This window comes from Anguilla anguilla, chromosome 1, assembly GCF_013347855.1.
Source record: "Anguilla anguilla isolate fAngAng1 chromosome 1, fAngAng1.pri, whole genome shotgun sequence".
NCBI lineage: Eukaryota > Metazoa > Chordata > Actinopteri > Anguilliformes > Anguillidae > Anguilla > Anguilla anguilla.
Window position 1 is genome coordinate 10183564 of NC_049201.1, and position 12354 is coordinate 10195917.

General features: G+C 42.7%; 1 long non-coding RNA gene across 4 annotated transcripts in view; it reads right to left on the minus strand.

Moving 5' to 3' along the window:
- Window positions 1-12354, minus strand: part of LOC118222745 — a 95750-nt gene that overhangs the window by 62164 nt on the left and 21232 nt on the right. The window lies entirely within an intron of this gene.

Below are 12354 nucleotides of genomic sequence, written 5' to 3' on the forward strand. Positions count from 1 at the left end.
GGCCATGCCCGAAACATGGTGCAACTTGACACTAACTTTGCTACTCTTCAAAATACCTCAACATCGCAGGGAGGGCAGACACCCAGATAAGCTTGTGAAAGTCAAGGAATATTCGATGCAGTAATCTGGTATCAAAGACAGCGTATTAAATGATTCGTGTGAAATGTCTGGATTTTAGTGTGAGGGTACATGGCTCCTCTGGGTGATCAGATGTCCATTTTCTCAGAAAAGGAAACAAAGTAATTGGCTTCAATAATGGTAATTATAAACATGAGCTTTTGTTTGTTGAGTTGATATGAAAATGCACCGGTTCAATAAGACAGAGGTTCTTGCTTCACATTCCTTACCAAATGCGGTGCAGTATTTTCTACACCATGTAAGAATCAGACCGAAATGAGAAGAGAGGATCTGCCTGAGGTAAATGAGAGCCACATATCCGAGATAGCAGGGCTCGCAGGGGACTGATATCAAGATTATTTTTCACTCTCGTGAGGGAAGTCGGTTGTAATACAGTCCACGAGAATGCCGATTCCAAACCGCTCGTTACCGATAGGGTTTCGATTCGATAGCTTTATTTAACGTGCTCCGTAATAAAAAAAAGAAGGACTTTTTGAATTTTCCCCAGTTTCGTCATCCCGAATCCGCAAGACAGATGAAAACGATTTTCTGTGGACTGTCGATTGTGCATGGATTCTTTCAAAGAAAGAAAGAAAGAAAGAAAGAAAAAAAAAAACAGAAGAACGCCCCTCGAAAGTGGGGGCTATAGAAATCTGGGGCATCTGGCAGAAGACTCCTTCATACAGGCTGCGAACATCCTCAGTCTGATGTGTTCATTCCCAGTGAAGTGTGCATTCTCACACACTCTCCAGAGCCAACCATACAGAATGTGATTATCAAAACCAGCCTGTGCAATCAAGGGCTAGACACACTGTTGTTCCCCCTACAAATTAAGATTGCCTCTTCATTTCTTAATGGATACCTAAATTACCCAATAACCTAAGGCATTAATGTGAAATTAAATAAAGTGTCACTCACGGAAAAAAATAAATAAATAAATACATCTCCGATGGTTTCCAGTGCTAAGAAATTGTCTTTCCAATTCATGACATGATGTTCGCTGTACACCGAAGCCCCATAGTGTATTACATCCTGAGGCAATAAATGTTTCAAATCACGCGTTCATAATGATACATACCCAGGATATGTTTAAATGTTGTCATTATATGGCTGCATATCAGTATTGTATTCTCTCCTGTCTTGTAAATACTTGATTCAAACAAAACAGGCAAATGGAAGCCGTATACAGTCCCTGACTCAATTAGGCCCTCGAGCAGAACTACTGTACAGCAAATAAATCACTTTGTCGATCAATGTCTTCAATAATTAAATGCCTGGCAATAGGTTTCCTGTTTGGCTGCTGTCAATATGAATAAAATGTATTCCTTTGACTAAACAGGAAGTCGATTTTTACAGCAATTCGATTTTCGACTAGGAAAGCGCAGAATATGAATGTGGTACTAAAGGAAAGATTAGAGGACCCACAATGCAGCAGCGGGCAGTGACCGCGTTCCATTTTTGCCAAGGGTTAACCAAGCAGTAAGTATTCTGCAGCACTGAAAGGCACACGTTCTAAAAACAAAACACATTTGCTCTCATGCCCCTGGTGTCGAAGAATGCAAGTTCTGGCTTAGTGAACTAACCAGTGGGTGCAAACACCTTAAGTATAATGCTGCAGTTTTGTAAAGTAAAGCAGTAGAGTATGGAATTCTTCAAAAGAAGCGGAAAATGATGTGAAGCGATGTGTCGATTAAGTAACTTTGCTTGTTGCAAAGAAGTTACTTAATCAACACATCAGTTACTAAATCAAAGTTACTTAATCGACACATCACTTCACAAAGCTCTGTTCTTTGCTTGTTCCAAATAATTTACTTTATTAACACATCACTTTATTGTGTGAATCATTTTTAGCAGAACATACTATAGTGCCACTATTCTGTGGCACAGAGGTACAAATAAGCTGAATAAAAACAACATAAATAAAAAATATATATTATGCAGTGCAAACTGGAGATCTGATAAACAAGAAAAACATACAGAGTGAGAATATACGGTATTGTGGCAATGGTAGATATTTACATAAGAGCTTACTGTACCTACCCAAACTGAGCAAATATTCTAAACAAACACAAATAAATAATGAAACTGTCAAGCATCGGATGAAAAGATTTTCCGTGTACATAAATCACAAAGTACCACAATGCTACACCTCTTCAAACATGCGCTCCCATGAGACCAGTCTGACTAGACTAAAATACTCCGTGCGCTGAGAACTATGTAAATCACGCGGCATCTGGCCCTGCGAGTCCTCCTCTCTGCAGTCTCTGTTCAGCCCGGCACAGCCACTCGGCTACTCACATCCACGAAAAAAACGTTTGAACAGCCATGATCGCCGTTCGCAAGTAAAAACAATCACAACCGAAAAACTTTCACGTCAATTTTCAAATTTTGTGAAGACGAAAAAAAGAAGAAGAAGAAGAAAGCACGATTACTTTTTTCTGAGCTCGCATTTGAACCCCCGGCCACTTCATGTGTACCTCTGCAGGAAAAAAAAAAAAAAGCGGCTGATGGAATGCAGCCATTTGGGTGACCTTTCGGCCCCCCCTCGGAGGAAGACCGGTGACAGGTAGATATATGGCCAGTTTGTTATTGTGAATTCCAGATCCTGTGATTATCTCCGACTCAAACTTCTGGAGTTTTTAATCTGGGATTCCTGAGACGGTTCACCCAGGGTGCTTCTGTTTTTGCTCACCTTTCCCTGACCCGCATTTTTTCTTCTTTGCCCCCCCCCCCCCCAAAAAAAAAAAAGAGAAGTACACCTTATGGATTCCAGGGCCCTGGTCAGGTTTCGTTTTAATGTCCCTCTACCTCAGTGGGGACGGGCCAAGTTCATGCCGCCGGGCCCCCGCCAGGCCCCCGCCGGGCCCCCGCCGGCCCCCGTTATTTTCGGGCGAGGGCAGGGTGTCTCCGACTGCTCCATCGCTCATACGCGACGAAAAGAAAATAAGAGGTTTGTCAGACCAAAAAAAAAAAAAGGCAAATTTGTTTTTGATTATTAAATGACGCTGAAAAAGCTCAACCCTTAAAGGCTGTGAAAATGCAGCAGGACGGACAGACTTTCTCTTCAGAAACTGCGGGGATCTCAGCAAGTTCACTCAAAAAGGTAGACAAAAGTATCCGATTTCCGAGACCCTGTAAAATGCAACGGGATTGATTGAAACCAGATAATGATAAACTGGAACGGCTACATCCAGTAATGAGATTCCAACTGGCGTGTTTGGATTAGGTGATTACAGAGCTCTCTCTTCCCCAGCTCGACAGACATGCATCAGGCCATAGGGGAAGAGTTCACCAAACGCTGAAATATATCTCACTTTTTAGCCTCGTTGCCTTTGCAGGGAGGTGTACTCGTTCAAAAGGAAAACAGGTTATGAAAATAGACACAGCTGGCAGATTACAAACAATACCCCAGCTGTTTCATCTTTGCAGTAATGGTAATCAGATCCTAACAGTCACTGCGGGGTCAAGGGTCACTCTTCTAATAAAAGTACAAGGAAGATTAAAGGGGGAAAATATCTATGATAGGACAGGATGCAAAACTGACACCTGCATTTTTAAGGTTAAGTCTGGGGTTTTAGATGAATATTAGGATGTAACCTCGACTTCCAGTTTGGGATTGTGTTGAATCCTGACAGGGACTGTGCGTTCCGGTTCATTGTGACACTGTGTGATATTTACACTAAAGAGAACTTCTCTTGCTCATCACTTTCTTTGTTCTTTTTTTCTGACTAATATACAAGCATTTCATGTCACTGAATAATATCTCTGAGCATTGAAAGTGCACAATTAAATAACTGAGTTTTGAGTGCTGTAAAATTAAATAACTTTCACTTCAACAAAGAGACAATGATTTGCAACAAAAAGGTAGGGTAGTATCAAAACAACGAGCCACACTAACTGTCAGGGTTGGCAAGTCACTCTTTTCTTACACAGGGAACACTGCTTGCATTTAACATCTATAGGAATTAGTATAGGAATAATATGTTTGTCTGTGGTCTCTAAATTGAAACAATTATTAAGAACATAAACACTCACCCTTGTTCATTTGACACAAACATAATTTATTATATCTAATTCAAATTATATTTTAATTCAGTGTTTTTTTTTGTTTTTTTTGTTTTTTGGTCAGTATTAACCGCACTATGATATATCTAAAAACATCAATTAAGACATTTGAATGTAACCTTTCATGGCACATTTTACTCATTATTTACCAAACATTTTCTTTCATTCACTTGAATGAAAGACACGGTACGTGTCGACAAATGTACACAGAAATGAAGATTACTGCCATGAGTGTGCGGGAGAGGTGGGATACATAATTAATGCCTCCATTTTAAAACCGGGGAAACAACATTAAATATGAGCCTCGCAGCTTCACTTCAATAAGCGTACGTCTCTGCATTGTTCTTTTGAAAAGTTCGTCAGCGTGACAGCGTCACCGGGGTCTTTCTGACACCGCCTGTCATGCTAAAGATCAGTCCTGCCTCTGCTGCTGTCACTTCTTATCAGCGCTCATTTCTTAAATTTCTGCCTGCAAATATTCAACAAAAAAAAAAAAAGATATATTACCATATTGAGAGCTGTCGAGGAAAAAAAAAAAGGGAAAGTATCCAATAATCTTTTTTTTAAATTTTATCTGTGAGCTATCCTTCAGAGAAGTGTTCAACATTCTGAATTTTTCAGCAGTGCTTAAACAGAATGGAAGGATATTACTGTTTTGATTCTCAAGCTGACGCTCTTCTCCATGACACACATGTTTAAGTTATTCTTTTAATATTTCTTGAAATAATACACTTTTATCTCAGGGACCGAGTCGTATATTAACGTCGCGACAGAGTGTGAATAAGATGATTATGCCCAGCAAACAATATTACGGAGCTGGTGGGGGTGGGGTACGTGTGCATGTTAATTGCATTACCAGACACCGTTTTTGCAACACAATGTTAAATTGCAAAAGCACAATTTTGCAGACTGTTCGCGAAATTGTATGCCTAGCATCAATTTGGGCATATCCATCACCAGTGCCCTATCTGCAAGGAACAGGGTAACTTAATTTAAGGGCAAGATACTGGATTTGGGGAAGGAGAGAAGGGTACAACAAAACAAAACAAAAGGCAGAGATTAATCATTCTGCAGCGCAATGACAGTGCATACAAAGCTGGTCATGAAACAGTTGCTTGACGAGGAAATGATTGTACAATCTACAAGTAACTGCCTGCCACTGGCGATGTTCTCCTTCCAACCCGGCTTGTCAGGTGTAATCATTTTGTTCGGCTTAATGTTTTATGCAAATGCATCCGGGGAGAGTTTTGTCAGGGGGTTGTTTTTGTGTACGTGCGCGTTGTTTTTTTAACCGCTCGGAAAATATTAGCATTCCTCTGAACGTCGGCTGCTTTGCCCTGATTATTTCCCGTACGCATCAGATTTTTTTTCTCCCTCCTCTCAAGATCACACGCCGCTTGTCACATCAGAGGGCCTGCCTAAAGTGGCGAGGTCGGGCCGCGTTTTCGCTGATGCTCTGAGCGCGCTCCGCACCTCGGCGAGAAGGAGAGGCGCGAACGCGGCGACGGAGGGGTGAGCCTCTTCCCCGTCCCACTCTGTCCCACGATTCTCCTCTCCAGAACTGCGCTCGCTTCATCTCGAGGAGGGGGGGGGCGTGGATAGTTTTCATGAATCGCTGAGAAGAAAGGGAATTATTTTCACCCCCACCCCCCCCCCCAAGTGGCTAGGTTTCGTTTCGACGAGAAGCCTAGTCACACTGTCAAAGTCATGACATATGACCGCAAAAACGTAATCCAATTGGCTCGCGAAGCCTTGTTTTTCAGGGGGGTGGGGGCTCTGGTTGGGGTTTGAAATTACCTGCCTGCAATTCTCATACCGGTGCTTATTGTTGAAGAGGCCTGAAAATTAACGTCATACACTATTGCTGGAAAGACACAGGCTGGGACTGCCGTATTTGTGTTATTGGATTCTTTCGATTAGTTTCCAGCAGAGGCATGTATACACTGCATGGCTTTGGCTGCAGGTCCGGCCACTTTGGCTGACAAACAGTTTTAATGGGACCCGACAGGCCCAGGCTGAGCTCTAGCCCACAAAAGCGTCCCAATAAATTTATGCTCAAATCCAATTGTTTCCCTATAAATAAAAAAGGTAATCATCTTTAAAAATCAATGGAGAGAAAAACATGGGAGGCATGCGCCAAACTCTAAACGGCCCCAGGTCCCTTTATGAACTCCCGCCTTTTTGGATTTTATTAGTCTATATCTTTTTTTATGGTTCATCATCATCAGAAGATCTAATCTAAAAATCAAAGAATAATGTCAGTGTTCCGGAAGCGGGCGAGGCAAGAGCGGAATCCGGTCTTTTGCCTGGGGTTTAATTTTCAGTCTTTTTTTTTTTCCCCTCTCTGCTCGCCTTAATTTGCTGCCAGACGCAATAAAAGGGATATAGCCTCCGGACAGCGGGCGGCTCGCTTATCTGCAGAATTATACTCGCTGCCTTCCCTTTTATCACCTTTAAAACCTCACGCTTTAATGCGGCCTGTGAATCTTCATGAGCAGATGTTGAAGACTTCACCTTCTCGGGGTTTCTTATTTCAGCGTCAGTCAAACGGGAGCCGTGGAAACGCCTGTTGTTGGGTACGCACTCCCTCCCTTTTCCACCCTAGCGACGGTGGAGGGGTTAAAAATGTGGTGTGCTTTTCTGTTAATTCAACAGGGGAATAGAGCTGATAAACACACTCTGTGGAACATTATATTGTCCTCCTCATAACTCAACTCGTTTCATCTCGTTCTTTAACTATTAAGGCAGTGCTTTCCAGATTTGGCGGTGGGGGCCGGACTATGAATCATGGTCTTGTTCCTGTTCGGAAAATGATGAAAAGAGACATTACCTTTGACCCCATGTTCTATGCGTACCCCCTGTGTGACAGCAACTCCTGGTAAAAAAATATTTCTTGCAATCTTAAGAGAACTGCCATAACTTCCAGTAGGTCCCAGAAAGGATAAATTGCTCTGCTGAGAGAGAAAAAGAGAAAAAAAGAAAGAAAAATGGAGAGAGAGAAAGCGAGAGAGAGAGAGAGAGAGAGGAACAGGAGGAGAGGACTAGAGGCCAAGGGGCCCTTCGATTGATGTCCTTAAGTGTGAGATACACTGAGCTCGACTCCTCCACATTCCACCAGCACATAGAAACCACTCAACTGTTCTGTGTTAGATGTGATTTTAAAAAAAATTTTTTTTACGGATGTGCTGCCACAAGATTCAGGAAAAAAACAAAAAAACAAAACACGCAGACAGTGACTACTCAAAAAACAGCAAAGCAATTATTTGAAAATGAGACTAAACCTTTTTGCCCCTCTTTCTCTGATTTTGATGGACCCCTGCAGACATTAGCTTAATTGACCAGAGAACTGTGCAGACCAGCACATATAACAGAAATTACCAGTTTTATTTGGAGTCTGAATGTTAAGCACTTTGCCTGTGCCCACTGCACTGCAAAAATCACAATTACCTCCAAGCAAGCGAGCCAGCGATCAAAGAAATAAATACACCAACATATGAATAACAACAATACTGCGATTCAATTTATGGGGGTGAAATACCATCGCGACAGCAAAATATATACCGTGATATTGTAACGACTGTTATATTTCAGCCATTTTAAAACAGCCCCTGATCCTTGCACACATCGCCAGCGCTGAGCAGAGCCTCGCTGGGTCATCCCTGGGGTCGGGGAGCGAGTCGGGGGGCATGCATCACGGACGCTGGCTCTGGTTTTCATCAACGTCAGGGCTAATCTGATTACTACTGCAGGGGGAAGGCCACCGTGCCTCCACAGATGGTCGCCATGAGCCATTTGTCAACCCATTCATCTCCTCCTCCTCCTCTTCCTCCCACTGGGCAGCGGGAGGAAGAGCGGGAAAAGGCGTCAGCTGAGGCTTGGTGGGATTCAGCGGGGAAAACCTCTCTCACCATTTGCCATGGCTCTCAATGCCCTCCATATTTCTCATGTAAGAACCCCACCTGTGTAATGTACGACACTACCGATAGCTGGCAACAGTGTAGTGCAGCAGTCAGGTAACTGGACCTGCAACCACAAGGTCACGTGTTCGGATCCCCGAGGTTGCTGTGGTAACCTCGAGTGGCATAAATGAACATCAACTTCCGGAATAGGTTCAGTAGAATCACCCAGCAGCATGAGTGGATGATATGTAAAAGTGCCAAACTACGCTAAGGCTCATAACTGATCAGCAGTGAGGGTCCCCAGCCCGGTGTACAGTGTGCGTGACATGAGCACAGCTGGTCCTGTGAGTGCAGGCCGTGGTGGAGGGAGGCCGCGGAGATGGCGGATGAGCAATAAGGTACGAGGAAACTCACAACCCCCCCCACCCCCCCACCCCGCCACAATCTCTCAGACGGTTTGCGCCGATGCGTGTGATGCGCAATATTCATCCCTTTTTCTCGCCGGCTCCAACGTCCCCCCCCCCCCCCCCCCCCCGCCCAGAAACGAGCAATAAATAAACGGCAGTGTCTAATAAACAGCCCCGGCCGGGGAAGTGGGGCTGAAATAAGATAATGGCGGGCGTCCTCCTGCTCTGCGTGTGTGTGCACACATGCATCTCAAATTGAAGCCGGGGCTACAATGAGAGAGCCATCAACACACAAAGGGGAGAAAGAAAAGAAAAGAAAAAAAACATAATCACGGAGGCGAAATTGCAATAACGGTGTTGTGGGTTGGGTGCTCCCTCAAAAATACCTGCGTGCGCGCAATTAATGAGGGACTCCGGTGGACGCTCTTCCTCATTAGAATGCCGCTTCATGCCCACTACCTTTGGATCGGCACCATGTTAAATCCTATTAAGATGACCTTCATTCCAACATTGCTCATTATAACACATGAAATGCTCCTTTTCCTCGGCCATAATGAGAGAGCAGTGTACAAACCAATGTGTAATCTTATCAGGGGCTCAGACTGCAATTATAAAGACCTTTTTAAAGTTCACTTCCATTATGGCCTTCACTACTAGTAATGACATTGTGGCTGGGATCCTTCCACCAGTAAGTTAATAACAAATATGAAGCAATAGATTAATCTTTCTGCTGGTTGCATGGTACAGACGTGAGGCTGTGTGTGTCGTCTCTGTGTAATCTACTGTCTCGCACTTCGTCTATAATCTCTTGATATTACTAGCTATTCATCATTTCACCCTGACACATTCATAAAATAAAACATACAGTAATTAATTTTGCTTGTGGAAGAGAAAAAAGGAGAAGAGCGAGAGATGGGGGCAGAGAGACAGAGAGTGAGATAGAGAGGGAGAGAGAGATAGAGAAAGAGAGACAGAGGGGTTGAGAATGTAAGAGAGAGAGAGAGAGTTCCCCCCTCTATTAGATTTAAATACATATGCAAAAAAAAAGGGGGGCAGTTATTACACTGTCACAAAAGTTTTGGCACGTTACCTGCAGACATCTGATAGGAAATGATTTTCAAATTACTGGCGTGTCAGAGAATGGGGCGTACCTGACGGGATTCCAGATATGAGGTTTAATATGCAGAGCCCAACAGATGTGTACCGCAGAGGAAAATGCGCCGATAGCACAGGAGTGGATGGGCGAGACGCGAGGGATAGCGCAGGTATGGAAATGTCTGCCAGCGATGAGGAGGGAGATAACGACCCCGAACAGAGGAAGGACTCGGCTTCACTTGACTTCCTTGTCCGGGCATCTTGTGATGTCATGCCAGATTCGCTATCTAAGGATGCCACGATTTGTAAATCTGTGCCGTATGATGTTCTTGGAAACACATAATATCACACGCAGAAATGCGTGTGCGTGCTTTACCATATTGGATCTTTTGTAGAAGTTATCAGGATTTATTATTGAAATTATATCTAGGTTAGCCAGTTTAAGGGAATATGTGCACACCTGTTCTAAGCAGATTGTATAGATTTTTTACATTGTATATACTGTAGTCAATATCCATTTTTTTTGCTTTTTGCAATCGCTGTAAAATCAGTTCACAAACCAGAGGGTTGAACTGCACATGGGAGGACTAATAATAATAATACATAGATAGATAGATAGATACATATAGGTTAATATATGGATATGCATATATAATTAATGATCGAAGCTTGTGGTGTAATGAGTCAGCCGTGTGGTCTGCTGGTGCTATACCACATCTTCAGAGTTAATAGCTGTTGTATTTATAGTTAGGCTGATTCACACAAGAGCTGTCTGACAATAGCCCGTGACTGCTGTATGTTGCACCAAACTATCACATTCTATAGAGTGGCTAGTAGGTGCATTTGCGGGGTGTAGTGTTTCGAAATGAAAGCTTTTAAAACCCCTGTTGAAGAACATAGTTTAAAGAGTCCAGAAAACAAACTAACTAGAGATGTTGCATGTCTTCTCCTCGGTAATCAGTGTAAGAAAGACTACAGAAATGCAACACTGAAGGTACTGAATGTACTCAATGTTTGTGTTGTGAAACAGCATTTTGCCCTCGCACAACAATGGTCTTATCTTTCAGTGTAATACTCACACACAAATATTTCTGATAGTATGTCCTTTCCGGTGATTCAGACACAGTTTTTTTGTGTTTACAGAGCGCCAAATGAGTCATAACTGCAGCCGAATTCCTCGCCGCTTCCACCTTTCAGCGCCTGGCGTACGCGGCGAAGCCCCGACCCTTTCTGGAATGGCGGAATCGGCGCGGCGTTCCGCCCCCCCCCCCCCCCCCCCCCCCCCCCGCGCAGGTGTTTCCCATCGCGGGGTCCCGCTCGCAGAACGTCAACATTGTCTCAGCGAAGGGCTCGCCGCTCCCTCCAGCAGCCCCTGACAGCCCACCGAGCGATGTTTATCTGTATGCATAAAAACCGCACCGAGCTGTCTGCTCACGTACCCACCAGGGACGGCACATGTTTTTAACATCTTGGTATCTTTTCGCCAAAAAAAAAACCCTCATAGGGGCCTTCTGACAACTTGGGATGATACGGACGAAGAGAAGGAAAAAAAACGGAACAGTCTGAACATGGTTTGAAGCAACCATTTTAACCATGACACATTTAATGCAGCATATTAAATGGGGAGATAAAAAATATATATATTGAGGGTTACTAGGTTACCCGTGCAACGCCTGGCTTTGTGTAAACGTGAAGAATGCAATAATCGTGATCTTTTCATTTGTAAGTGCCAAGGTGGAACAACATGAATTGCATTTGGTCACGATAAACAGATAAACAACACCTTGTATGGAAATACTGTCTTTTCTATCAGTGCAGAAAGGAAAGCTACTAAAGGGATTTTACATTATTTACATACTGCTTTAAATATTAACCAGGTGTCATGGGATTTGTTTCACGAAAACAGTGTTGGTAGAAGTGATACCATATCAAGCGTTTAAGACAGAGAAGTATTATTTGATATGCGTTGAATGGACGCGTGCTTTTGTCCTTAGACAATTCTTGACTCAAATCACTGTGTTCTGTTCCTGTGCCTCGTTTCACTAAATCTCTCAATGTTTTTTTTCAGAATAAGGAAGCTTTTTCTAAATATTTGTAATAATAGCTACACATGAAAAATAGCTTAAATAGAGCCTGATTTAATTTTGAAAAAGTTATCTGAAAAAAAACTGCTTTTTTGGTCATTGTAACAGATCGGATGACATCACTTATCTGTTCTTATTTTCTCTTTGCCACACAGCTTCTCTGTATCTCTGCATATAGAGCAGCCAAGTAAGACACTATTATTTGCATGTTAATATTTATAGTTTCACACTATCACATTCATTTTCTCTTTATTTGTTTTGTTATGCAGTATTGCACAAGGTTAGAAGCACTCCAATAAAGTATTACATTTGGAGACATGCTCACATTACAAAATTATTAATATATAAACCTATGTGATGTAAAAATGAAAGTAAAAGATTCATGTTAAAAGGAAAAACACCTACATGTAAATTAATTTAGAGGATAGACAGGACAAGTATGAATACATTAAATGAATGAGGCAATTTTTAGGCAAATGCCTTAAATTTTAAGTAGTGTCCATCTCCAGAAAAAATGTTCACTAATGAGCTTGCTACCAAAAAGTTAACACCAAAAAAAATACTAGCTACCCTGGATATATAAATATATACAACAATTTCTACCAAGATCTCAAACTATTTACAGAGAGAGGGGAGGTCATCTCCTGAACCACCACCAATATGCAGCACCCACCTGGGTGATGCACG